The 27441-nt window shown below is 41.6% G+C and overlaps 1 protein-coding gene across 3 annotated transcripts in view; it reads right to left on the bottom strand.

Moving 5' to 3' along the window:
- phip (PHIP subunit of CUL4-Ring ligase complex) overlaps positions 1–27441 on the bottom strand; it is a 227514-nt gene that overhangs the window by 138709 nt on the left and 61364 nt on the right. The gene's annotated exons all lie outside the window — the stretch shown is intronic.

Raw genomic sequence — 27441 nt, 5'->3', positions numbered from 1 at the left:
TATCATTCTATGTAGCTCAGTGTCAAGTTCTGCTTTACAACACTTCAACAACACTTTACAACAATATAAAATCCACATCTGCTTTAAGAAGACAACCATCATCCCGACACCTAAGAAAAGCCAAGCAGCGTGCCTCAATGACTATCATCCGGTGGCTCTGACATCCATCATGATGAAGTGCTTTTAAAGGTGAGTCATGGCCTAATTCCTAATTCACAGGCCACAATCAGTAAGGTTAGGCAACAACACCTCTTCCATGATCATCCTCAACACAGTGCCCCACAAGGCTGTGTTCTCAGCCCCCCTACTAAAGTTTATTTATTAGTCACTACAATGAAGTTACTGTGAAAATCCCCTAGTTGCCACTCCGGCGCCTGTTTGAGTACATCAAGGGAGAATCTAGCATGGCCAAATCACCAAACCTGCACATCTTTGAATGGCGGGAGGAAACTGGAACACCCAGAGGAAACCCAAGCAGACACATGGAGAATGTGCAAACTCCACACAGTGACCGAAGCTGGGAATCAAACCTGGGTCCCTGGCGCTGTGAGGCAGCAGTGCTAATTGCGGTGCCACTGTGCTGCCCTATATTCCTTACACCTATGACTGTGTAACCAATTTCCCCTCCAATTCGATTTTCTGATGACACTACTGTAGTGGGAAAGATCTCAAACAATGATGAGACAGAGTACAGGAATGAAATAGAGAATCTGGTGAACTGGTGAGGCGACAATAATCTCTTCCTCAATGTCAACAAAATGAAGGAGATTGTCATCGACTTCAGGAAGCGTAGAAGAGAATATGCCCCTGTCTACATCAGTGAGGACGAAGTAGAAAGGGTCGAGAGCTTCAAGTTTCTAGGTGTCCAGATCACCAATAACTTGTCCTGGGCTCCCCATGCCAACACTTCAGTTAAGAAAGCCCACCAACACCTCTACTTTCTCAGAAGACTAAGGAAATTTGGCATGTCAGCTATGACTCTCACCAGCTTTTACAGATGCGCCATAGAAAGAATTCATTCTGACTGAATCACAGCTTGGTATGGCTCCTGCTCTGCCCAAGACTGCAAGAAACCACAAAAGGTTGTGAATGTAGCCCAATCCATCATGCAAACCAGCCTCCCATCCATTGACTCTGTCCACAATTCCCATTGCCTTGGCAAAGCAGCCAGCATAATTAAGGACCCCACACACCCCAGACATTCTCTCTTCCACCTTCTTCCATCGGGAAAAAGATACAAAAGTCTGAGATCACATACCAACTGACTCAAGAACAGCTTCTTCCCTGCTGCCATCAAGACTTTTGAATGGACCTACCTCGCATTAATTTGATCTTTCTCTACACCCTAGGTATAATTGTAACACTATCTTCTACACTGTCTTGTTTCCTTCTCTATAAATAGTATGCTTTGTCTGTATAGCGCGCAAGAAACAATACTTTTCATTGTGTGCTAATACATGTGACAATAATAAATCAAACCAAAATCAAGTGCCATGGGACATTTTATTATATTCAAAACTCTGAATAAATACAAGATGTTTTTAATGTTGACCAAAAATAGAGAAATCATCACTAGTGCAATGGTGTGGATCACACAAGTCATTTCCAAAACTGGGAACTTTCTGACTGATTTTACATCTATCGAATAGACAACAAATTCCCCAAAAATCCATGAGAACATTCAGTCATATTATCTGTCATTTCTGTGATAAAAGCAATCTATTACATTGGCCACAATAGCGGCTGCTCTGCTGGTAGAACTACATTCTGCCAGAAAAAAAATCAAACAACATTATCTTCAATAAAATGTGATTCCCTAATAGCCAGTTAGATCAACCGCACCATCTCAAAACCAACAATAATCATATTTATTTGGAAATCCTAAAATATGAGAAGACAGCTAGTTAAATGTTAGATTTGGCACTGACTTTATCAATCACACGCTTATAGTAGAACTGTAATTACACCAACCATAAGACACAGGGGCTGAAGTAGGTCATTCGGCCCATCAAGCCTGCACCACCATTCAAATGAAATCATGATTGATCTGATATAATCTTCAACTCTACTTTCCCACTTTATCCCCATAACCCTTGATTCCCTTGCTGATTAAATATCAGTCTGTCTCAGCCTTGGAACACACTCAATGACCCAGCCTCTACAGCCTCTGCAATGAAGGATTCCACGGCTTCACTACCCTCTGTGTAAAGAAATTCCTCCTCATCTCTTTTAAATGGGTGACTCTGAGTTTACGCCCTCCAGTCCTAGACTCTTCCACAATTGGAAACACCCTGTCAAGCCCCCTAAGAATTCTACGTGTCTCAATAATATTGCCTCTCATTCTTCTAAACTCCAATTGGTAAAGACCCAACTTACTTAACCTCGCCTCATAAGAAAATTCCTCACTACCCGTGATCAACCTTGTAAACTTTCTCCAATGCCAATGTATCTTTCCTTAGATAAGGAGACCAAAACTGTTCATAGCATTCCAGGTGTGGTCTAACTGGTGCCTTTATTGTTTTTGTAAGCGTTCCCTATTTTCATATTCCATCCCCTTTGAAATAAAGGCCATTTGCAACATTTGGTGATTGCTATAACGTTAGCACCAAATTCTAAATGCAGGAGGCAAAGGCAGATTTTCCGGTGATTCAGGGCTGCTGTGGGCTCAGGAAATTTTGGGTTGCAAATTAAGTTGAATGCGTGATTAAGATTGCACACATGTTATTTTTAAAGCTTCAGATTCTACTGAGGTAAGGGGAAGTTGGATCAATACGGATTTCAGTCGAGCTTCTCATGATCAAGGAGATCCTTGACAGGGAAAATAAACACAGAACATCACTGGGAGGAGCCAAGTGGATAATGGAAGGGTTATAGCAGAGTTGGAGGAGACTGACAGTAGCAAAAACACTGTCAAACAGAAGCATTTTGAGGAGGAAGGTTTTGACAGTGTGAAGGCCAGAGGCAGGGTAAAGATATTGTGTCAGTGAGTTCCAACCAGAGAGAGACAGTGCTGGAACAAACAACGGCTCTGCAGAATTGCAGTAAGGAGTAACCAGTATTGAAAGAAGAGGGAGAAAAGGAAACTCCCCACATGGGCTGATTTTTGAAAGCACTTTAATATTTGATGAGACAGAGGGAATATACAGGGAGGTCATGAAGCTCACCAAGAATAGTGATAATAGAAGTAAAGCAACCTTGAGCAGGTTATGGTACAGGCTGTCATTCATTCAGGATAACTTTTAATTTGAAAGGATGAAGGCAGGTTCGGAGTATATTAAGGAGGTCAAACACTTAGTGGTTGGTAAAAGCACAGAGCCTTTGGTGTGGGAGGGGGACTGGCAGAGAATATAGATCAAAGATAGTAGACAGCAGTTTTGTTAAGGAATAGAAAAAGTAGTCAAGCTCAAACAGTACAAAAAGGTTCCACACCTTCAGAGTTCACAAGCATGAAGTACAGGGAAATTGATAAAATCAAGAAATGAGGTGTGCTTCCTCACCCCTCTCACATTTTGTATTATTTAAATAGGTCCTCTTTGTTTAGTTAAAGATACAGAGGCACGACACATTTCCTCTGCTCCTTAAGCCCGCAAGAAAGATGTATTAATACATATCAGGTTACTTTCTATCTTCACCACAGTGCAGCACATAATAAAACAGTGAACAAGCTCATGAGCACTATGTGGGATATAATACAAATCATCACACATTTTCATAAAGTACAGCAGAATGAAAACTAATGTAGTAAAGTTCAAAAACAATAAAAATGGTTTAGTCTCACATTTCTTTCCAAGCTTTTTTCACCCAGCAAAATTTGAATCATACAGTACAGAAGGTGAGTCATTCACTCCACTGAGTTTATTCCAGCTCTTTGAAAGGACAATTTGTCCCACTCCATGCTCTTTCCTTACATCTTTGCAAATCCATTTATTTCAAAGTTCCAATCTCCTTTTGAAACCTGAATCTGCTTCCAGGACTTTCCGGCAGTGCATTCCAGTTCATGATTACTGACCATGTTAAACTACTTCTCCTAACTTCCCCTTTTAAATTTCTGAAAATTATCTTATACCTGTGCCCTGTGATTACCAGCTCTCCTGATAGTGACAGCAGTTTCTCCCCCATCAACCTGATAACAAAACCCCTTAATAATTTTGACAACCTCTTTTAATTAATCTCCTCTTCAGCTTCTCTGCTCTGAGGAGAACAAGCCCAGCTTCTCCAGTATTGCCACATAACTAAGTCCCTCACCCCAGTTCCATTCTGGTAAATGATCTTTGAATGCTCTCCCAGCATCTGACATCCTTCCAAAGTGCGGTGCCCAGAATTAAAGACCACACTCCAGTGGAAATTTAACCAGTGACTTATAAAGATTTACCACAACTTCCTTGCTTGAGCTGTCTGCCTTCTTTTACGTAAGAACATAAGAAATAGGAGCAGGAGTAGGCCATCCAGCCCTTCGAGCCTGCCCCGCCATTCAATAAGATCATGGCTGATCTGTCTTGGCTCAGTTCCACATTCCTGCCCTCTCCCCATAACCCTTAATCCCCTCTCTTATCAAAAACCCCTCAACCCGCGTCTTAAAAATATTTAGCAAAGCAGCCTCCACCACTTCAACGGGCAGAGAATTCCAGAGATTCACCACCCTTTGAGTGAAGAAGTTCCTCCTCAACTCCGTTCTAAACCGCCCCCCCCTTTATCTTGAGGCTGTGCCCCCTAGTCCTGCTGTCTTTTTTGAGCGGGAAGAGTCTCTCCACCTCTATCCTATCCATCCCATTCATCATCTTATACGTCTCAATGAGATCTCCCCTCATTCATCTAAACTCTAATGAGTACAAGCCTAGTTTATTCAGCCTCTCCTCATAGCTCAACCCCCTCAACTCCGGTAGCAGCCTAGTAAACCTCCTCTGCACTCCCTCCAAGGCCAAAATATCCTTGCGTAAGTACGGCGACCAAAACTGCACACAGTACTCCAGCTGCGGCCTCACCAATGCCCTACACAGCTGCAGCAAGACATCCCTACTTTTATATTCAATCCCCCTCGCTATGAAGGCCAGCATCCCAGTAGCCTTCCTGACCACCTGCTGCACCTGCAAGCTGGGTTTTTGCGACTCATGCACAAGGACCCCAAGGTCCCTCTGCACCGTCGCCTGCTGCAGTTTTTCGCCACGTAAGTAATAGTCCTTCCTACCATTATTCCTACCAAAGTGGACCACCTCGCACTTGCCAACATTAAATTCCATTTGCCATTTCCTGGCCCATTCGCCCAGCCTATCTAGATCCTTCTGCAGACTCTCCACACCCTCCGTGCAATTTGCCGTTCCACCAATCTTGGTGTCATCAGCAAATTTCGACACCATACACTCGGTTCCCTCCTCCAGATCATCTATATAAATGGTAAATAGCTGAGGCCCCAGCACCGAACCCTGGGGCACTCCACTAGTCACCAACCGCCAATCCAAATAGCACCCATTAACCCCCACTCTCTGTCTCCTATTTGACAACCAATCCTCTATCCACGCTAACACCCTACCCCCAAATCCATGCCCCCTTACCTTCTGCAATAACCTCTTGTGAGGTACCTTGTCAAACGCCTTCTGAAAATCAAGAAAGACCGCATCCACCGGCTCTCCTCTATCCACTGCCCCAGACACATCCTCATAGAACTCCAATAAATTTGTCAGACACGACTTCCCCTTAACGAAACCGTGCTGCGTCTGCTCTATCAAGCAATTCCCCTCAAGACGCCTCGTTATTTCCTCCTTGATGACAGATTCTAACATTTTACCTACAAACGACGTTAAACTAACCGGCCTATAATTCCCTGCCTTTTGCCTGACACCCTTCTTAAACAACGGTGTAACATTAGCCGCTTTCCAATCTTCCGGCACTTCCCCGGAATCCAGCGACATCTGGAAAATAACCACCAAGGCATCCACTATCACCTCCGCCATTTCTTTCAGAACCCTCGGATGCATTCCATCCGGTCCTGGGGACTTGTCCACAATCAGTCCCTCCAGTCTGTCGAGCACCGCCTCTCTAGTAACAATAATGTCATTGAGACCTTCCAGTCCTACCACCTTTCCACCGCTAACACCCAGCAAATTATTCACGTCTTCCTCCGTGAAGACTGAAACAAAAAAGTTATTCAAGACCTCAGCCATTTCCCCATCCCCTACCACTAAGTCCCCCCTCTCATCCTCTTTACAAAACATTATTTGTACTTACTCCTTATGAAACATCAATGTCAACTGTTCCTTGTAAGTTACAAACACGACAAATGTTTCTCCTCCTTTCTGTTCCCACAAGTTCAACTCAAAATCTAATGCTGTGCTATTACTCTCATTCTTTCCTGGGTCCTCAAGGCTGTGGAATTAGATACCTCCTTAATATTTTCCCTTCTTGAACAATCTTTCTCATTTTTAAAATCTAATCTTGGTGTCACCAATTAACTGCTCCCTGATTTATCTGGTCTCCTGTTATTCTTTTCAGTCTTGTAGCGTAGTTGTGCATTAATTGAAATATTAGACTACCCTTTTGCAACTGGCAATCGCACTACTCACGTGCCATGAAGCCTCCTCAGTCCATATTGGCTTTCACCCTGCGTGTGAGCAAACTACACAATTCACATTTACCCACCCAGTTCACATATCCCTTCAGCTCCTTTACTATATGTGCAGTGTTCCCCAGTGGATTAACACCCATAGAATCAGTGGACTGGTCAGTATTTTAAAACGCTGCAACCAGCCTGAAAGAGTATACCACAACAGTAACTGACTTCATCAGCAAACGTGTAGAAGACTGTGTGCCAAAGAAGCAAATCCATGTGTTTCCTAGACGGAAACCACGGATGAACAGAGATATCCAATGCTTGCTGACGTCCAGGCCATCAAGTCAGGTGACCCTGACCTATACAAAAAAGCAAGATGTGATCTACGAAGATACATCAAAGATGACAAATGACAGTACTGAACCAAGCTAGAGCCCCAGGCTAGCTACACGGACTCCCGCCGACTATGGCAAAGTCTGTAAGACATAACAGGCTGCAAAATGAAGGCATGTAAAATCACCGGCACCAATGCACCCCTCCCCAGTGAGCTCAATGCAATCTATGCCCGTTTTAAGTCAGAGGTCAGCGAGAGCACATTCCCCACCCAGGAAACCTTAAACGAAACTGTATCTGAGGTCACTACTGCAGATGTCAGAGCAGCTTTCTCAAAGGTCAACCCACGGAAAGTGACAAGCCTGGACGGGATATCAGGACAAGCACTCAGGTCCTGCGTGGACCAGCTGACAGAGGTGTTCACAGACATCTTCAACTTCTTTTACACTAATCTGAGGTCCTGATGCCAAACAAAAGCCAGGCAGCATGCCTTAATGACCATCGCCTGGTGGCTCTGACATCCATCATTACAAAGTGCTTCAAAAGGTTAGCCATGTCATGAAACAATTCCAGCCTCCCAGATGTCTTGGCTCCATTACTGTTCACCTACCATCACAACAGGTCCACAGCAGATGCCATCTACCTGGCCCTGCATTCAACCCTAGATAACAAAGACACCTATGTAAGATTCCTATTTATTGACTACAGCTCAGCCTTCAACACCATTATTCCGACAAAACTAATCTCCAAACTCCATGGCCTGGGGCTACGTTCCTCCTTCTGCAACTGGATCCTGAATTTCCTAACCCACAGACTGCAATCAGTAAGGATAGGCAATAACACTTCCTCCACGATCATCCTCAGTACTGTTGAGCCACAACATTGTTCTCAGCCCCTTACTATACTCCTTATATATCTATAACTGTATGGCCTAATTCCCCTGCAAATCAATTTTCAGCTTTGCTGATGGCACCACCATAGTGGGTCGGATCTTAAACAATGATGAGGCAGAATCACAAGAAAGGGATAGAAAATCTGGCAAACTGGTGCGACAATAGTAATCTCTCCCTCAATGTCAACAAAACAAAGGAGATATCATCGACTTCAGGAAGCATAGTGGAAGACATGCCTCTGTCTACATCAATAGGGACAAAGTAGAAATGGTCGAGAGCTTCAAGTTTCCAGGTGTCCAGATCACTAACAATCTGTCCTGGTCTCCCCATGCTAACGCTCCTGGTTGTTCAGAAAGCCCACCACTCCTCTACTTTCTCAAAAGACTAAGGAAATCTGGCATGTCAGCTATTACTCTCACCAACTTTTACTGATGCACCATAGAAAGCATTCTTTCTGGTTGTAACAAAGGTTGGTACAGCTCCTGCTTTGTCCAAAACTGCAAGAGACTTCAAAAAATTGTGAACAAACCAGCCTCCCAACCATCAACACTGTCTACACTTTCCACTGCCTCGGAAAAGCAGCCAGCATAATTAAGGACACCATGAACCCCAGAAATACTCTCTCCCACCTTCTTCCATCGGGAAAACGATACAAAAGTCTGAGATCACGTACCAATCGACTTAACAACAGCTTCTTCCCTGCTGCCCTCAGACTTTTGAATGGACCTACCTCGCATTAAGTTGATCTTCCGCTACACCCTGGCTATGACTGTAACAGTACACACTGCACCCTTTCCTTTCCTTCTATGTACGGTATGCTTTGTCTGTACAGCAAGCAAGAAACAATGCTTTTCACTGTATACCAACGGATGTGACAATAATAAATCAAATCTAATCACCCATGAGGGTTTTTTTTCAAACATAAAACTTGATTCGATACACAAAAGGACACGAGGAAAGATGTTTTGCTTTCATGCACATGCTAGTCAAAATGGCATTCTAAACAATAACTGTGCTGTTACAAATAGGGGTTTTGGACTAATTGATTAAATGATCTCTGCACACACAGCCAAGATGACAGAACCAATCATATGTTCCTGAAATATGTGAAAAGCCACTGTATTTTCCACTGTATTTTTTTTAACCAAGTTATTAGATGCCACATCACCTTAATCCACAGTATGTCAGCTTTTGTTACTATTTATTGACCTATTTAAGAAACCAAAATGTACCACAGTCCATTCCTATTAAATCAAAGGCACCTTCTGCTTGAAAAAATTCAAATTATTCAGTAATCTGAACCATATTTAAATAAAACAGAACAGCATTTTGCACAATTTCTATTCAAATTTATGCATAATACAAATTAAGCAAATTTCAACGATGAATATAGGCATACTTGTTATCATATTCAGATATACATATGTATTTATAGTCACTCATTATGAAATAAAACCATAAGTACACGTATGCAGACACTATTCAGTTGCATCCAAAGGATGGTTAATAGAACACCCAGCTCATCTGACATCTTCCCTCTATTTATCCATTGAGACTTCCATTCAAACAATGTGTAACTTATCTTCACAATGCTTTACCTTTCATAATTTACATTTATTTTAACAAGTGAGTGCTTCATACATAGGACCTAGTTAGGCAGTCCCATCCCAGTTTAGAGTAAAACAACAAGCTGAAAAGCATCATTGAGGAGTCAAGGAGACACAGACTCAGAAAGGCCAAAGAGAAAAACTGTAATGGATACCCATGCAATAGAGGGTGCTCTTGAGATTGTACCCAAGGTAAATTTTAGGACTGAGTTCATGAAGCTTTGCTTTGCACTTGGCTGCTATACCAGAGAGAGAGATGCTGCCATTGAGTGCCTGGAGTGGAAAAAGTATATCATTCTTCAATGCAAGCATCTCTCATCTAGAAAATTAAAGAATTCAAAACCTGCCATGGCATCGCTGAAACATCCGATGTGCTCCACATGTAATATTCTATCTCCTTTTAAGGTAGGAAAAATACAAACAAGCTCCAAAAAATCACAAATGCTCTGATTTGACCCAGATTTGCTTTATTTCTTTTAGCTCTCAAGAAACATCTGGATTTTCCAGTCTAAGTTCAAGGGGCACAAAATACAAATCTATAAAATGGATCGAATAATAAGTCTATAAATTCAATAAGTGGCTGCCCTCTGAATCAGGGATCCCAACATCCACAAATCTGGTGTCCTCAAAACACCCAATTTGTGATTTCTTTGCATCTACATGCTACTCCTTTCTCATTTCATTAAAAATGTGTGTTCAGCTTCCATATATACTCAAAAAAACACACAGCTCCTCGTTTTCCTCACTCTCCAAGCCGTCCGACTGCTGGTCTGACAACCAGACTTATTTTTTAAATTCATTCATAGGATCTGGGTGTTGTTAGCTGGGCCAGCATTTGTTGCCCGTTCCTGATTGCCCCTGAACTGAGTGGCTTGCTAGGCCATTTCAGATGACATTTAAGAGTCAACCACATTACTGTGGATCTGGAGCCACAAGCAAGCCAGACCAGGTCAGGATGGCAGATCTCCTTATCTAAGGGACATTCATGAACGAGACGGGTTTTTAATGACAGTCAACAATGGTTTCATGGTCATCATTAGACTTTTAAGCCCAGATTTTTATTAAATTCAAATTTCACCATCTGCCACGATGGTATTCAAACCTGGGTTCCCAGGACATTACCCTAGGCCTCTGGATTATTAATTCAGTGAAAATACCACTGCGTCACCGTCTCCCCTTAAATGATCTGCAATTTCTTCCTAACATTGGGAAGACCAAAGCCATTATTTTCAGTCTCCACCACTATCAATGTGCACTTGCCATCAGTTCCAACCCCTTCACCAACCACTCTCAGGTTGAACAAGACTGCTTTATGTCCTCATCGATGTCAAGCTGAGCTACCAACTCATTAGTGTTGTACATTGCTTACTTCCACTTTATCATAATCTCACTTGCCTCAGCTCATTTGCTGTTGAAATCTTCATCCATGCACCTGTAACTTTAAGGCTTGATTATTCCAATATTCCCTAACTAATCATATAATACCTACGGTGCATAAAGAAACCATTTGGCCTATCAAGCCAGCACCAACAACCATTCCACCCATGCCCTATCCCCGTAACCCCACATATTTATCCTGTTAATGTTCTTGACGCTAGCGGATGATTTATCATGGCCAAGCAACCTTGGACAGTGGGAGGAAACCAAAGCACGCAGAAAAAATCTAGGCTGACACGCGGAGAATGCACAAACTCCACACAGACAGTACCCAAAGCTGGAACTGAACCCAGGTCCCTGGTGCTGTGAGGCAGCAGTGCTAACCTCTGTGACTCCAAGCTGGCTGAAGGCTGATCCAGAACTAGCTTTGCCCCTCTCTGTTCCAGTACATCCACATCTATACCATATTGCTGGGCATCTACCCAGCACCATGGGAAGTTACCCAGGTATGTCCTGCCCACATAAGGACAAAACCCACCCAGTCAATTATCACCCCATCCGTCTACTCTTGATCATTAGCAAAGTTCCTTCAACAGCACCTTCAAAATCCTGGAACTCCCTCTCTAACAGCAATTTAGGTATTCCTGCACCACATGGATTGCAGCAGCTCAAGAAGACAGCACACCAACATCTTCTCAAGTGTAATTAAAGATGGGAAATAACACTGGCCTGGACAGTGACATTCACAACCCATGAACAAAAAAAAATGATGGAATGGGTCACTTTCAAGCAGCACTTACTCTGCAATAATCTGCTCACTGACACTCATTTTGGGATCTGCCAGGCCCATTGAGCTCCTGACCTCACTACAACCTTGGTTCAAACCTGGACAAAAGAGCTAAAATCGAGAGGTGAGGTAAGAGTGATTGCCCTTGACATCAACGCAGCATTTGACTCTGTGGTATTAAGGAACGCCAGCAATACTGAAGCCTGTGGGAATAAGGTCAATGTTCGTGACATTTTGGTGACTTTGGGTAAACCTTCCGCTGGTTGGAGTCAGACCTAGCATAGAGGTTGAAATTGTTGAAGGTCAATCATCTCAGCCCCAGAAGTTCCTCGGGATAGTGTTCTGGGCCAAGTCTAGAATATTTCTCAGTGAGAAACTGTAAAGCACGGCATGGGTCTCACATCACAAATTTTGGAAGGAACAGAAATCATTTCTGCTTTTATAAACGTTCAAAAAACTACATTTTAGAAAAACAAATGTAATCCGGCATAAAATTCAAAATGAGTCACAGCTTCATCACAGAACTTGTAAGTAATCTGATGACATGCCTATTTATCAAACCATTTAGCCCATGTAACCACTCACTGCAGTCTCTAACCAACGTGTGCAGATGGACTGAAATTTATTACCAGACCCTTAAATCTGTCAGTGGGCAATGTCATTAATAAAATTGCTTTATTTAATGTTTCAAAGTACTTTGTGACCACGGGCTTAGAGAACAGATGCAGAGGAAAAAAAATCAGCAAAGGGTTTTCATTCCTGACTATTATTCCTGCTGGAAAAAGTGTGCCCATGTACACGATGAGCAACGTTAGAGCAGACTTGAGTTGGTCAGCTGCGATGCCCCACTCATTGCTTAACTGCTGAATATCCTGCTAGGCCTCACTTTGTAGGCTCATCTGTGAATCGCAGCTTAAACAATATAGCCACCCTGCTATATAGAATCACAGAATCTACAGTGCAAAAGGAGGCCATCTGGCCCATCGAGCCCGCACCAACAACAATCCCACCCAGGTCCGACTCCTGTAACCCCACATATTTACGCAAACGTATAAGGAAAACGACAGAATGGAGAAAATCAAAATGCTTAATAAACATGGGCGGGGGGGGGGGGGGGGGGGGGCGCGGCCGGCCAATGGCCTAGTGGTATTATCACTAATGCTAGTAATCCAGAAACTCAGCTAATGTTCTGAGGACCTGGGTTTGAACTCAGTAAGAAATATGTGCAATCAAGAATTTACTGATGACCATGAAACCGCTGTCGATAGTTGGAAAAACCTATCTGGTTCACTAATGTTCTTTAGTGGAGGAAATCTGCCATCCTTAACCTGGGCGAGTCCACGTATGACTCCAGAGTCACAGCAATGTGGTTGACTCTCAACTGCCCTCCAAGGGCAACTAGGGTAAGGGCAATAAATGCTCACAGGCCAGCACGCCTATGTCCCACAAATGAATTAAAAAAATGCCCAGTCAGACTGACACTCAGAAGTTTGTTTTGCTAAACTACTATACAAGGACAAAACTTTGTACATAAACATCCTACAGTGTAGAAGACGAAGACTTCCTATCTACAAGAGAACATACAAAAAGTTCCTGCTTTCTTATATTCCCCACACATGCTAAAGATTGAGGCGCCACAAAAGGTGCAGCCTATGGTGAGTTCGATTTATAGATTCATAGAATCATAGAATCCCCACAGTGCAAAAGGAGACCATTCGGTCCATTGAATCTATACTGATCACAATTCCACCCAGGCCTTTTTCCTGTAATCCCATACAGTCATCCTGCTAATTCCCTGACACCAGGGTCAGTTTAGTATGGCCAACTATCCTAACTTGCACATCTTTGGACTGGATGCAAACCGGAGCAGCCGGAGGAAACCCACACAGACACAGGGAGAATGTGCAAACTCCACACAGACAGTGACCCAAGGCTGTAATTGAACCTGGGTCCCTGATGCTGTGTGGCAGCAGTGCTAACCTTAAAGTTCTTTATTATGAGCACAGGCTTTAACATATTTACTTTGAATAAGCACATGAGAGAAAAATCAGTGAGATTTTTTTCTTTAGATGAACATAGATTAGAACAATTCAATTAGATAACTTTTTTAAAATGATCAGAGGTATCATCTTATAAGTTCATTATAGGATTAGACTAGATGCTAATTTCACAAGAGGGCGATTGCCCCTCAAAACATGTTGCCGAGTAGAGATGAACAAGGACTGGTTATAACTCTAAGAGTTTTTTTAGAAAAGACTTTTCTAAGAGTCTTTTCTTAGCAAAGACAATATAACCGATTATGGAGTCAATTTCTTCTTACATGTGATTATGCTGAGTTATGGAATACCGCAGTCTGTGGAACTTGAACAGTTTTGTTAAGAAGTCAAAAAAATCTTACCAAAGTTCTGCTGAATTGATCGCAGGATTTCCCCCTCTGGCCATAAAATTCGAGATAAGGGAGTGAGTGGATGAATAGTTGCATTGGGGCACAACTACAGGAGCAGTGATAGTTGTTCAGTTATCACGAATATCAATATCATTGCATTGATGACTCAGGGTAAGCGCGAAGGTTTTTTTTCCATATTCATGCTCATTTTAATCACTCAATACCTTGTTTTTTTTTCTTCTCAGTTTTTCCGATAGGATTGAAGTACTATTGTTAAAGTCTACTTCTCCAATAATCCCAATTATTTAAAATTTGGGGAGGGAGAAGTTGCATTTTTTGTCCTCTCCTACTGCAAAATCAGAAATTTCAGTCTTTGGGAATGGAATTGCCTTGCATTTATTTAGCCAAATTACAGATAAACAATACTAGGTTAGCTTTTATATAACATTTAATCTTTATATAGCGTTTTTAGAACCATACGATCCTTATTTTTATTGCTTTCCCTGTGTATACGTGGATTTCCTCTGCATGCTCTGGATTCCTCTAAAAGTCCTAGGATGTGCAGGTTGTAGGACAGACTATGCTAAATTGCCCCTTAGTGTCCCAAGGTGTGGAGGTGAGGGGGATTAGTGGGCTAAACATGTGGTTACAGGAATAGGGCCAGGGCCAGGGCCAGATGCTTTGTTGGAGAATTGGTGCAGTGTTAATGGACTGAAAGGCCCGTTTCTGCACAATAGGGATTTCATGATTTCAACCTATTGCCTCTCAATGGTTGCTACTGTGTCGTGAGGTTTTTATTTTTCTTTTAAAATCAATTGCAAAGTAACTTTTTATCAACAGAACATAGACCAGAACCTCCTAGAATAAATTCGCAGTAAATTAATATTTATACAAAAAGGCCTGTGAATATTGACAAAAGGTCAATATGTTTCTGCCTATGTTCCTGCCGAGAGGCAAAACTAAAGGAGCAGTGATAGTTATTCAGTTGTTGACATGAATACCAAATAAATATATTAGATGGTCCAGTAGGTGTCCAATAGCAGTGGAACACTATATTCTGTACTTCTGTATGGAAATCTCAGGCTCAACTGTCATTCAAATTCAATTATTCTCACTACAGACTTTTGTTTTCTCCTTGGTTGAACTGCCAAATAAGATGTTTCATGCTGTAACAAAATAAAACTCAGTCCCATATACATAAGAAGCTTGGAGGACCACCCCACAAAAACACTCCTGGAAAGGTGACTATAGCAGTCATGTGCAAGTCCACAGCCCAAACCATTCAGTTTGCCAGATGAATATGGAAACACAGTGCTGTGAAGCCAATCACATCTAACAGAACAGGGCCTCCATTTTAATCTGGTCCAGACTGATGGGAATGAAATCATTCTCATTTAAGTAGTTATGTTAGTTAATAGGACAGCTGACCCACCAACTAGTATATGAAGGTCCACAGTGGTCATCTATCAAATTTTTGAAATACCATTTCAAATTGTTACCCATGCTGGGACAGCATAGAATATTTGATTGGGATGTGATAGTAATGATGGAACATGAAGGAAGAAAGGGCCTTTTAAAAATTCATTCACAGGATGTGAAGGTTGTTGGCAAGGCCAGCATTCATTTCCCATCCATAATTCCTCTTGAGGATGTTTTAGCAAGCAGCCACCTTGCTGCAATGCATGTAATATAGGTACAGCCACAGTGTAGTTACTGAGTTTATCCCAAGATTTTGGCCCATTGGCTATGAAGGAATAGTGATATATTTCCAAGTCAGGTAGGTGTGTGACTTACAGGAGAACTTGCCAGTGCTGATGTTCCCGAATATCTGCTGTCCTTGCAGTTCTGGGTTTAGACGGTGCTGTTGAAGAAGCTTTGGCAACTTGTTGCTATGCATCTTGTATATGGTCCACACTGCTGCCAATGTGCATTAGTGATGGAAGGAGTGAATGTTTAAAGTGGTGGAGATGTGTTGACTAAGCAGGTTGCTTTGTCCTGGGTGGTGGCGAACTTCTTGAGTGTTGTTGGTGGTGTATTGGTATTGTCACTGAACAAATAATTCAGAAGACAAGGTTAATGCTCTGGGGATATGGGTTCTAGAGAGCAGCTGGTGGATTTTAAATTCAGTTAATAAAATCCAGAATATAAAGCTCGTCTCAGTAATGGTGAGCAAGGAATATTAATGATTGTCATTAAAATTTATCTAGTTCACTAATGTCCTCGAAGGAAGTAAATGTACCATTCTTAACTGCTCTGGCCTAAATGTGAATCAAAATCCACAGCAGTCCGGTTAATTCTTAACTGCCCTCTAAAATAACCTAGCAAGCCACTTAGTTCAAGTGTAATCATGGATGCGCGATGAATACTGACCTTGCCAGCCGTCCTACATCCACATCCCATGAAAGAATAAAAATAATTTAAAACTTATGCTTTGTAGACGATAGACGGGCTTTGAGGAGTCTGACTTGCCACAGAAATCTTAGCCACCAACTTGCTCTTGTAGTCATAGTATTTATATAGACAGTTTAGTTCAGTTTCTGGCCAGTCATAACCTCCAAGATGATAATGGTGGAGGATTCAATTAACAAGAAATGTTAAATATTCTCTTACTGGAGATGGTACCTACATGGCACTTGTGTGGTGTGAATGCTACTTATCACTTTTCTGCCCAAGCTTGAAGCTTATCCAAGTCTTGCTGTCTTTGAGCATGGACTGCTCAAGTACCCAAGGAGTTGCAAATGTTATGAACCTTGTCCAAATAACAACTAACTTTCCCACTTCTGCACTTATGATGGAGAGGCAGTCATTGATGAAGCAGCTGAAAATGAGTGGCCCTAGTATACTACTCTAAAGAACTCATGCAGGCGTTTCTTGGGGCTGAGATGACTAGCCTTAAAAAAACACAACAATCTTCCTTTGCGCAAGAGCCAGTGCAGAGATTCCCCCTTGATTCCCAATTTCTTCAATTTTGCTTGGTTTCCTTGATATCATACTAAATCAAATGCTGCTTGCAGTTAAGGGCAGTCATTTCATCTCACTGTTGGGCTTCAGTGTTTTGTTCATGGTTGAACAATGGCCCTGGCAGAACCCAATCCAACTGAGCAAGTGCTCCTCCATATCATTGTCTTTGATAACTTGCATCACTTTGCCGTTGTCTAAGAGAAGATTGATGGGGCAGTAATTGACTGGATTAGATTTCTCTTACCTGTACGGGCAGGACATACCTGGGCAATTTTCCACATTGTCAAATAAATGCCAGTGTTGAAACTGGAATGGAACAGCTTGACTTGAGGAATAGCTAATTCTGGGGCTTAAATATTCAACACAGGTATTCCCCACTTAAAAGCACGTTCTAATACCATGTTTTTATTTTAATGCCATTTTGTAAATTAGGGACATTCTCATTGCTTCCCACTCGTCGCCTCACCCACAACCCCATTTGCTGTGGCCGTGGGCTCACAATAGGGAGAGTTAGCAGTTATTATGAGTTCTTAAATTAGTATGAGAGGATTTGGCAGGGTGGGAGGGAGCAGGTAGGCGCAAAGCAACCAAAAGCCTGCATTCTGTGGAACTTGAAATAGTGCGTACAGTGATGGTGGGCATCGGTGGCAATCTTCCAAAATTCCCTAGATTCTAGAAAGATTCCAGAAGATTGCAAAACCACAAATATAACACCTCCATTCAAAAAGGAGGGAAACAAAAAATAGGAAACTATAGGCCGGTCAGCCTAATATCTGACATTGGAGAAATGCTAGAATCACTCATTAAGGAAGTAACAGGACATTTAAAATTCATAATCAAAGTCAACATGGTTTTATGAAAGGAAAAATCATGTGTGATAAATTTAATTGCGTTCTTAGAGGATGTAACAAGCAACGGGAGGTAAAGGGGAAACCATAGTTGTTATATATTTGGATTTCCAAAAGACATTCATTAAGGTGCCACAAAAAAGTTACTACACAAGAGCTCCTAGTGTTGGGGGAGTCAACATGGATAGAGGATTGACGAACAGCAAACCAGGAGTTGGGATAAATGGATCATCTTCAGTTTGGCAATCTAGAGTTGGAGCACCACAGGGATTAGTGCTGGGGCCTCAATTATTTATAATCTGTAAGAATGACTTGGATGAAGGGATCAACCATATTGTAGCCAAATTTGTTAACGATACAAAACTAAGCAGCAAAGTAAGTTGCGAGGAGAATGCAAAGAGTTACAAGGGATATAGATAGGTTAAGCGAATGGGCAAAAATATGGCAGATGGAGTGTCATGTAGGAAAACATAGGGTTAACTGTAGAGAAAAAAAGGAAAAAACTAAGTTATTATTTAACAAGAGAGAGACTGCAGAATGCTGCAGCACAGAGGTATCTGGGTGTCCTCCTACATGAAACTCAAAAAATTAGCATGCCGATACAGTGATGATTAGGAAGGTAAATGGAATGTTGGTCTTTAATACAAGGGGGATGGCATATAAAAGCAAGGAATTATTGCTACAACTGTACAAGGCATTGATGAGACCACAACTGGAGTATTCTGTGCCGTTATAGTTTCCTTACTTAAGGAAGGAATATACTTACATTAGAAACAGTTCAGAGAAGGTTCACTAGACTGACGTCTGAGGTGAAGGAGTTGTCTCATGAGGAAAGGTTGAGCAGGTTGGACCTATACTCATCAGAAGTTGAAGAATGAGAGATGATTTTATTAAAATATATAATATTGTGAGGGGGCACGATACAGTTGGTGCTGAGAGAATGATTCCTCTTCTGGGGAAGTCTAGAAATGGGGTGATACAGTTTATAAATAAAGGGACTCCCGTCTAAGACTGAGATGAGGATAAATACCTTCGCTTAGAGAATAGTTAGTCTTTAGAATTTTCATTCACAGAGAGCAGTGGAGATGTCATTGAATGTATTCACGGCTGAGTTTTGATCTACTAGAGAGTCAAGGGTTATGCTGAAAAAAAAGTTACGGTCACAGCCATGATCTTATTGAATGACAAAGCAGGTGCAATGAGCCAAACAGTGTACTCCATCTTCAGACTGTGATTGAATGCAAGTCAGCCACTGATCTGGCAGATGGAGTGTAATGTAGGAAAACATAGGGTTCACTGGGCAGAAAAAAGGTAGGTTATTATTTAACGAGAGACTGCAGAATGCGTCATGAATACCCCATTTTGAGCTGTAAATCTATCCCATTTATTGCAATGGTAGAGCCATTCAATATGATGAAACTAGTCCTCGGTGTGAAGGTGGAACTTCGTCTCCAGTAGAACTGTGCAGTGTTCACTCCTGTCATGGACAGTTTTGTTGTTTTTTTTGTTCTTGCATGAAAGTAAGTGTTGCCAGAAAGGCCAACATTTGTTGCTCAGGCCTAACTGCCCTCAAGAAGCCAGTGACGAGGTCCTTTCTTAAACCCTCGTGACAGGTAGGTTGGGGAGGGTGAAGTTATATTTCCCTCTTGTTGGTTCTTCCATTATCTGCCATTGGCCCAAGGAGCAGCAAGCACTCCAAAAGCTACTGGCTTTTGCCAGCAAATAAACCTGTTGGACTTTAACCTGGTGTTGTGAGACTTCTTACTGTGTTTACCCCAGTCCAACACGGCATCTCCACATCATTTAGGCCCAATATAGCAGACATGTCTTCTTGGTAGCTTAGTAGTGGTACTACTGAGCCACCCTTTGTGATGGACATTGTAATCCCCCACTCAGAATACAATCTGTGCCATTGCTACCCTTCGTGCTTCTTCCTTGTATCTAACATGGAGGGATGTGGACTCATAAGCTGAGGGAGGATTGTAGGTTGTAAGCACAGTAAGTTTTCTTGAACATGTGTGATCTGATGCCATGAGGTTTTTTTTTACAGAGGATGGTGGGTGCCTGGAACTCGCTGCCAGAGGAGATAATAAAAGCAGATACGATAGTTTTAAGAGGCATCTGGATAAATGCATGAATTGAATGGGAACAGAGGGATATGGTTCCCAGAAGAGTAGGGGGTTTTAGTTTAGTGAGGCAGCATGGTCGGTGCAGACTTGGAGGGTCAAAGGGCCTGTTACTGCGCTGTAATTTTCTTTGTTCTTGTTCTGAGGTCCAAAGTCACTGCTACTATTGTGCGACAACGGTGGAGGGACTGAACATTCGAGGTGATGGATGGAATACCAATCAAGCCAACTGCTTTTGACACAAAACTGTGTGGGAGGGTGAGCAGTGAGGAGGATTCCGAGATCCTTCAGTGTGATTTGGACAAGTTAAGCGAGTGGGCAAATAATTTGCAGATGCAATATAATTTGGATAAATGTGAGGTTATCCACTTTGGTAACAAAAATGGGAAGGCAGATTACTATCAAGAAAGAGGAATGTGCAATGAGACCCGGGTGTTCTTGTACACCAGTCATTGAAGGTAAGCATGCAGGTGTGGCAGGCAGTAAAAAAGACAAATGGTATGTTGGCCTTCATAGCAACAGGATTTGATCGCAGGAGCAGGGATTTTTGATGCAATTATACAGAGGCATTGTGAGGCAACACCTGGAATATTGTGTGCAGTTTTGGTCTCCATATCTGAGGAAGGATGCTCTAGAAGGGATGAAAGAAAAGTTTACCAGACTGATTCCTGGGATGGCAGGGCTGATGTCTGAGGAGTGATTGACTTGTGTAGTATTGTATTCACTGATGTTCAGAAGAATGAGGGAGAATCTCAGAAACCTATAAAATTCTAACAGGACTAGACAGGGGTAGATGCAAAAAGGATGTTCTTGATGATGGGGATGTCTAGAACCATAGGTACAGTCTGAGGACACAGGGTAAAAGTTTAAGTTTATTTATTAGTGTCACAAGTAGACTTACATTAACACTGTATTGAATTTACTGTGAAAATCTCCTAACCGCCACATTCTAGTACCCATTTGGGTAGACTGAGGGGGAGTTTAGCATGGCCAATGCACTTAGCCAGCACATCTTTCAGAATGTGGGAGGAAATCAGAGCACCCAGAGGAAACCCATGCAGACACGGGGAGAACATGCAGACTCCGTACAATGACCCAAGCCAGGAATCGAACCCAGCTCCCTGGCACTGAGAGGCAGCAGTGCTAACCACTGTGCCAGTGCTAACCACTGTGCCATCCCATCTAGGACAGTGATGAGGAGAAAATTCTTCATCCAGAGAGTCGTGAACCTATTGAACTCACCAAAACTTTAAATGTTTTCAAGAGGCAGTTAAATATAGCATTCAAGGTGAATAGGATCCAATGATATTGGGGGTGGGTGGGGGTTGAATAGCCTCCTCCTGCTCCTATTTTCTATGTTTCTATGGACACCAATCCAGGTAAACCCAAGATTGTTACATGTTGAAATAACCAATGACCAATCACTAGATCTTCCCATTCTACATGGCTCATGTAGCTGTTATTAATGGAGACAATATTGCTTTACAGTTCTATAATCTATCTGGTTACTATACCTTGTGCTTACAACAGCAAACATAATAGAATATTTACTGACTAACGAATGTTTTTGTGATCTCTGCATGGATATTTATTAAGAAAGGAAATTGCATGAACAAAACTATTAATCAGCTATTCAAATATAATATCTTGTCTGGCAATTTGTGAAATGATGTAGAGATGCCAGCGTTAGACTGGGTTAACATAGTAAGAAGTCTCACAACACCAGGTTGAAGTCCAACAGGTTTATTTGGTAGCAAATGCCACTAGCTTTCGGAGCGCTGCTCTTTCATCAGGTAAGTGAGAGTTCAGAACTCCCACTCAGCTGACGAAGGAGCAGTGCTCCAAAAGCTAGTGGTGTTTGCTACCAAATAAACCTGTTGGACTTTAACTTGGCATTGTGAGGCTTCTTAATTTGTGAAACGTACACAGCTACTTCAGTGATAAAGCCATAATCATCACAGTTAAGAGAGCACATTCACAACACAATTAAAAGACAAAATGAGCAATGATTGTCATTTCTGAATACATTTCAAAACATAGATGTTCAATTTTACAGGGTTCAATTTCAAGGCAAAAATACAAAAGCTCACTTAATAATTAACCAGTGACTTTTCTACATAACTGAGAAAACTGTACCATCAGGAAAGCATATTCTATTTTAATTTGTTTCTGTTCACAGCATTTAGAGATGTTATGATATTTTATTTAATTAATTAATTTTTATTTCACTGTCAGGCTAGTGATATAATTCATTGTTCAGTGCATAAGCAGAATCAAAATGTTTACTTGCAGCATTCAACTTATAGAATGAATACATTTTTATCTTATTTATATTTGATTGATTTTTGGATAGCAGGGATGTTTATGAGCTAATCATGGTCATCCAAGCATTGGGATATGAATAGCATCCCGTTCAAAGCACTCAGTGTATGTATCAAACACACCCACTCTAGCCAGAGTGCATCTCACGTGCAGGGACAATGCTCTCCCCCTCTATTCTGTCCCAAAACATGCCTCGGCCAAATCTGAGAAGAGCATCCCTTACGTTACTAGTGAGGCAGATACACTTTTCACAGCCATCCTGTGATTTCCGATTTAAGTACGTCAATTAAGTAAAAAAAAAGTTTATTTTACGCACCGGATTTATTGTTTCAGCAACTACAGAGTCTGCACCGAATTTGAACCTAAAACGAAAGACCCATTCCCCACTAACACCATACCTCCCCTCCCCACAACTCTTTTTGATGTGTTTGATCACTTCCATTTTGCGTTATAAATACAGGAGTGGTAGCACTGGAAGAACAGCCTTCTCTGCTCTAAAGTAAACAATCCAAGTTTATCTAGTCTCTCCTTATAGATCAACTGCTGCTGAAGTAGAAACAGTAATGCTACAATATGTAAACTAATTGTAAAAGTGCAACTGGTTTACAAAAGTGTGATCCTGGATGCTAAAGGCATGAAAATTTATTAACAATGGATAAAAATACATTAACAATTTTGTTACATTTTGTTGTGACACTAAACAGAATGAGATCATTAGAATAGCTCCTCCCTCTCACAGCTTCCACTATCAACTAATAGCAATATATAACAGCACAACCTGGTACTGAATTAGGATAAGGTCTCAACAGATTTTAAGAACAAACAAAGATTAATTATCACTGATGAACAATTATTCACCCCTATTTTTTGAAAGCGAAATTCCAACTGAAGATAAGTAACAACTGAAGATTGTTGCAGTGGTTTGTTAATCTCTGATGGCACACAGTAAGTTTTATCCATAAAAGTTTTTCACAGGTAAATGTCATTGTTGTACTAAACGTTGCCCACCCCATCTCCCATATGCACTCTCCAAAGTTTATTTTAGAGGACTCGTGCCAATATTAGATTCAAAAGCTCTCGCCAAACTCCAACAGAAGTGAAGCAACAGGAAGAAACCAGCTAATTTACCCATATATTCCCACAGTTAGAGGACACTCCCCCTTTTCTTTCTACTCAGCCACTTTTCGTTCTGCACACGCCCAAACCCTGTAACCCCTTATGATGCCTTGCCCTTACATTGTGGCCTGTTGTCTTCTTGTCCACTGGAGCTTTTCCAATGTTATTGATGTTAAGTCTTTTTTGTGTGAAGTGGTATTTGTGTGGTGGGGAGGAAAAAGGAAAAGGGGGGGGATCTGTTGTTTGTGGTGTGTATGTGGGGAGTGGGGGGAGAAGGGGAAATTGAAGAAGGGGCTAGTTTGCACTGAGTGTAGTTTTTTAAGAAGTTCCAGCATGTAATGTTACAGCCATCTTTCTGCACTAAGAAAAAGAGGAGGAAAACAGCTATTTAAATTTTAAGATAATTTTGTTTCTTCTTTGTTCTCCTTTGTTTGCAATCCTTAATTTTGTACTAAGGCTGGAACATGTAAACTCAGAATGCAGCAAGGCCGTCACAGGCATCACCACAACCATTCAACCCATGCAGCTTTCAAAGTTCTGTTGATATTATTAAAATAGACTTAGTATAATTTTACAAGAATTCTTCAGCTTTTTTTCAAAAATGCTAAATTTGACTCAACTACTCAAAAAATATTATCACCAGCACTTAGAACTCCAATCTATTCCAATAATTTCAGCTTGATTTACAATTACCCGAACTGGAAACCCAGAGACTCTGAATGGTCAGGAAAAAGCCTGTATGCGACGCCACTGTCAGTAATCTCTGTGATAAACCACGTGAGCTACTTTTTGTACAGCTAAACATTAATACACTTGATCTATACAGGAAACAACAAAATGAGGTGCAGAACTTTATGTATGATAATTACAAAACAAAAGCACCAATTAACTTTGCAAATATATCCAAAGATGTCGGCACTTACATACTTAGTTAACATCCCTTGAAGTGGGTCACTGTCTATGTGGAGTCTGCACATTCTTCTTGTGTATACGTGGGTTTCCTCCGGGTGCTCCCATTTCCTCTCACAGTCCGAAAGACGTGCTGGTTAGGTGCACTGGCCATGCTAAATTCTCATTGTACCCAAACAGGAGCCGGAATTTGGCGACTACGGGGTTTTTCACAGTAGCTTCATTGCAGTGTTAATCTAAGCCGACTTGTGGCAATAATAAATAAACTTTAAATAGCTAAGCAACAAATGTGCCTTCTGCAGCAGAATGTTAAGCAAACGTGGCTTCTAAATCTGTTCCAGCTGACAAACGCTCCACTTGGAAAAAGATTAAGGAATGACAGAAATCAGGACTGTCGACCCAAGTGCCATGAGTTTTTGTGAAAATTTCAGAATGGCGGATCCACTTGGAAAAGGAACACAGCTGAGTGTTTACATGGAAGGTTTGTTTTTAACTGAAGTGCCTGGTACTCTGGAACCTGCCTATTTAAATTTGCAAGCTGTATTCCACAGCAGCAGCAGCAGTGGAAAAACTGCACTCATGATCAGATTTCCACTTTCCGGCCATCAAACTGTTCCAAACAGGTTCCGTCGACTCATCGGTCGCAGCTATTTATATGTGCAGCCTGCACCACTGCTGCCTCTGCAACAACCTCAAAAAACCTTATTCTCAATGATTCGCCACCCCTGCAGTAGCAGCTGCACTGCTTAATTTACATTAGAGCCTGGAACTTGAAGACAGCAGAAAAGAAGCCATTACAGAAAGTATTAAGTATCCTACTCACGTAATTTCCATGATTCAGCTCATGAATTTGGGGTCAGAAAAAGATAATACGATGCAAAAATGTAATAAATAATTTTTTTTTAAGCTCTACAATAACCTCACACATGGTAGTATGGTAGCACATAGGCTCTCTCCTCACCCCACCTCCAGAACAAAGCTGCCAAGTGTGCCAGAAGATTGTAGCACAGAGCTTGCCCAAAAACCGGTGTGGGGGACTCCCATTTTCTCGCTGTTATGATACTTAGAAACATTTGGGAAAATTCCCCCCTATGATTTGAATATCCTTACTAAATCTCACCTTCACCTTCTCTGAGGTGAAGGATGGTGATTTCTTCAGGCTAACCACTTTACTATAATTCTTCAGGCCTGGAGCCTTTCCAGTAAATCTCTTCAGTTTCCTGTGTCATGACAACAGATCAGCTCCCTGAATTAGTTAGACATATTGAACTTTTAACTAAAATTTGTCTTTTTAAAAAAAAAGGACCGACAGGCAAAAACAGGCTGAAACTGCATAGTAACCACTTGCTGGAAAATTCCGTCCTGGATTACATTTGACCAACTACTCCAGTGAGAACAAAATGCCCCACCTTTTCAGACAGAAGCACTTCAAAGCAAGAGATGCGATGTAAAAACTGAACTGTAAACTCCTGTGGAGGTTGATTATATCCCAGACTGTGCACATGATCTGAGGTAAAAGAAAGCAGTTCTGGGCAAAAGACATGGTTGCATTTCTCTTCTTCTAGGAATACACAAGAAAAGGGGTTAAAAATCCAACTGCATCTCTGATCTTGTCTGCTACTCTGGTGTTCTAGTTCTACTGTGCCAGTATGTGCCATGAAGTTCACAGCTGCAGAACATCTATTTGACATCCCTGCACTTGCAGGTAAAAAAGCCTCTACCTCTGATTGTTGCAAGTCACAATTCAGTAAAGCCATAGTCAAAAAGGAAACAGAACAACTAATCTGCAGAACCAAGAATCTCCAAATCACTGGTCAACGGTCAAAGCCAGCGGTACCAGAATCACCCAACTTAACAGCCACAACATTTTACCATCTGCTCACCTACAAACCAAAGTCAGCTTCATATATCATGTTTAACTTATATTTTTTGACTCACTTCTCCTTTCTAATCTGTGTAGAATTATTTTGCAATTTGTTTTGTTTTGTGTCTTAGTAGCTAAAAAAAAAACTCACTTTCTTCAACTCAAGACAGCCAAGTTCACTCTTTTTAAAACGTAAATATGTTTGGACTGGGAAATGGTATCCACAAGGGAAGGATCCTTTCTAAATTAACCCGGTTGAGACAAATGAGGAGGGGGTGTGGGGGTTGAATAAAGAAGGGGAGCCCGTTCAACCCGCCTCAGATGGAAGCATAACAATTCGGGAGTATCTCATCCGGAATCGTTTACAGACAGCATGGTGGCACAGTGGTTAGTACTGATGCCTCACAGCACCAGGCACCCAGGTTCAATTCCAGCATTGGGTAATTGCCTGCGTGGAGTTTGCACATTTTCCCCATGTCTGCATGGATTTGTTCCAGGTGTTCTGGTCTCCTCTTAGTCCAAAATTGTTCACTGGAGTTCAGAAGAGTTAGAAGAAATCTCACAGAAAGTTATAAAATTCTAACAGGGTGAGACAGGCCATAATGTGGAGGTGCCGGCACTGGACTGGAATGGACAAGATAAGAGGTCACAAGACACCAGGTTATAGTCCAACAGGTTTATTTGAAATCACAAGCCTTTGGAATGCTGCTTCTTCATCAGGTTAGACATTATACAGGGTAGATTCAGAAAGAATGTTCCCAATGTTGAGGGAATCCAGACTAGGGGTCATAGTTTGAGGATATGAGGAACTGAGGTAAGGAGAAATTTCTTCAGATAGAGGACGCTGCATGTGTGAAACTCATTACCACAGAAAGTAGTTGAGGCCAAAATGTTGTCTGATTTTAAGAATAAATTAGATATAGCTCTTGGGGCTAAAGGAATCAAGGAAATCAAGGGTGGGGGGAATCAGGATATTGAATTTGATGATCAGCCAGGATCAAAATGGATGGCAGAGAAGGCTCGAAGGACTGAATGGCCTACTCCTGCTTCTAGTTTCTATGTGTAGATTAGGTTGATTATAGGGCAATTTAGCATGGCCAATGTCCAAAGGTGTGTAGGTTAGAGAGGATTAGTGGGGTAAATACATGGCATTACAGGGATTTGGCCTGGGTAAGATGCCCTGTAGCAGGGTCGGTACAGGCTTGATGGGCTAAATAGCTTCTTTCTGCACTGTAGGGATTCTATGATTCAATGAATCATTACAAATTGGCAGACCTCGTCCGGAGGCAGGTCTAAACACGTGTCTAAAATCTTCACCAAGATTCTTCATAATACAAGTTTCCCACAATTGGTCACAATATTCCAGTG

This window comes from Carcharhinus amblyrhynchos, chromosome 7 (genome assembly GCF_965287045.1).
Source record: "Carcharhinus amblyrhynchos chromosome 7, sCarAmb.v2.hapA, whole genome shotgun sequence".
NCBI lineage: Eukaryota > Metazoa > Chordata > Chondrichthyes > Carcharhiniformes > Carcharhinidae > Carcharhinus > Carcharhinus amblyrhynchos.
The sequence above is the reverse complement of the archived record's forward strand: the minus strand, read 5'-3'. Positions and strand labels throughout refer to the sequence as shown.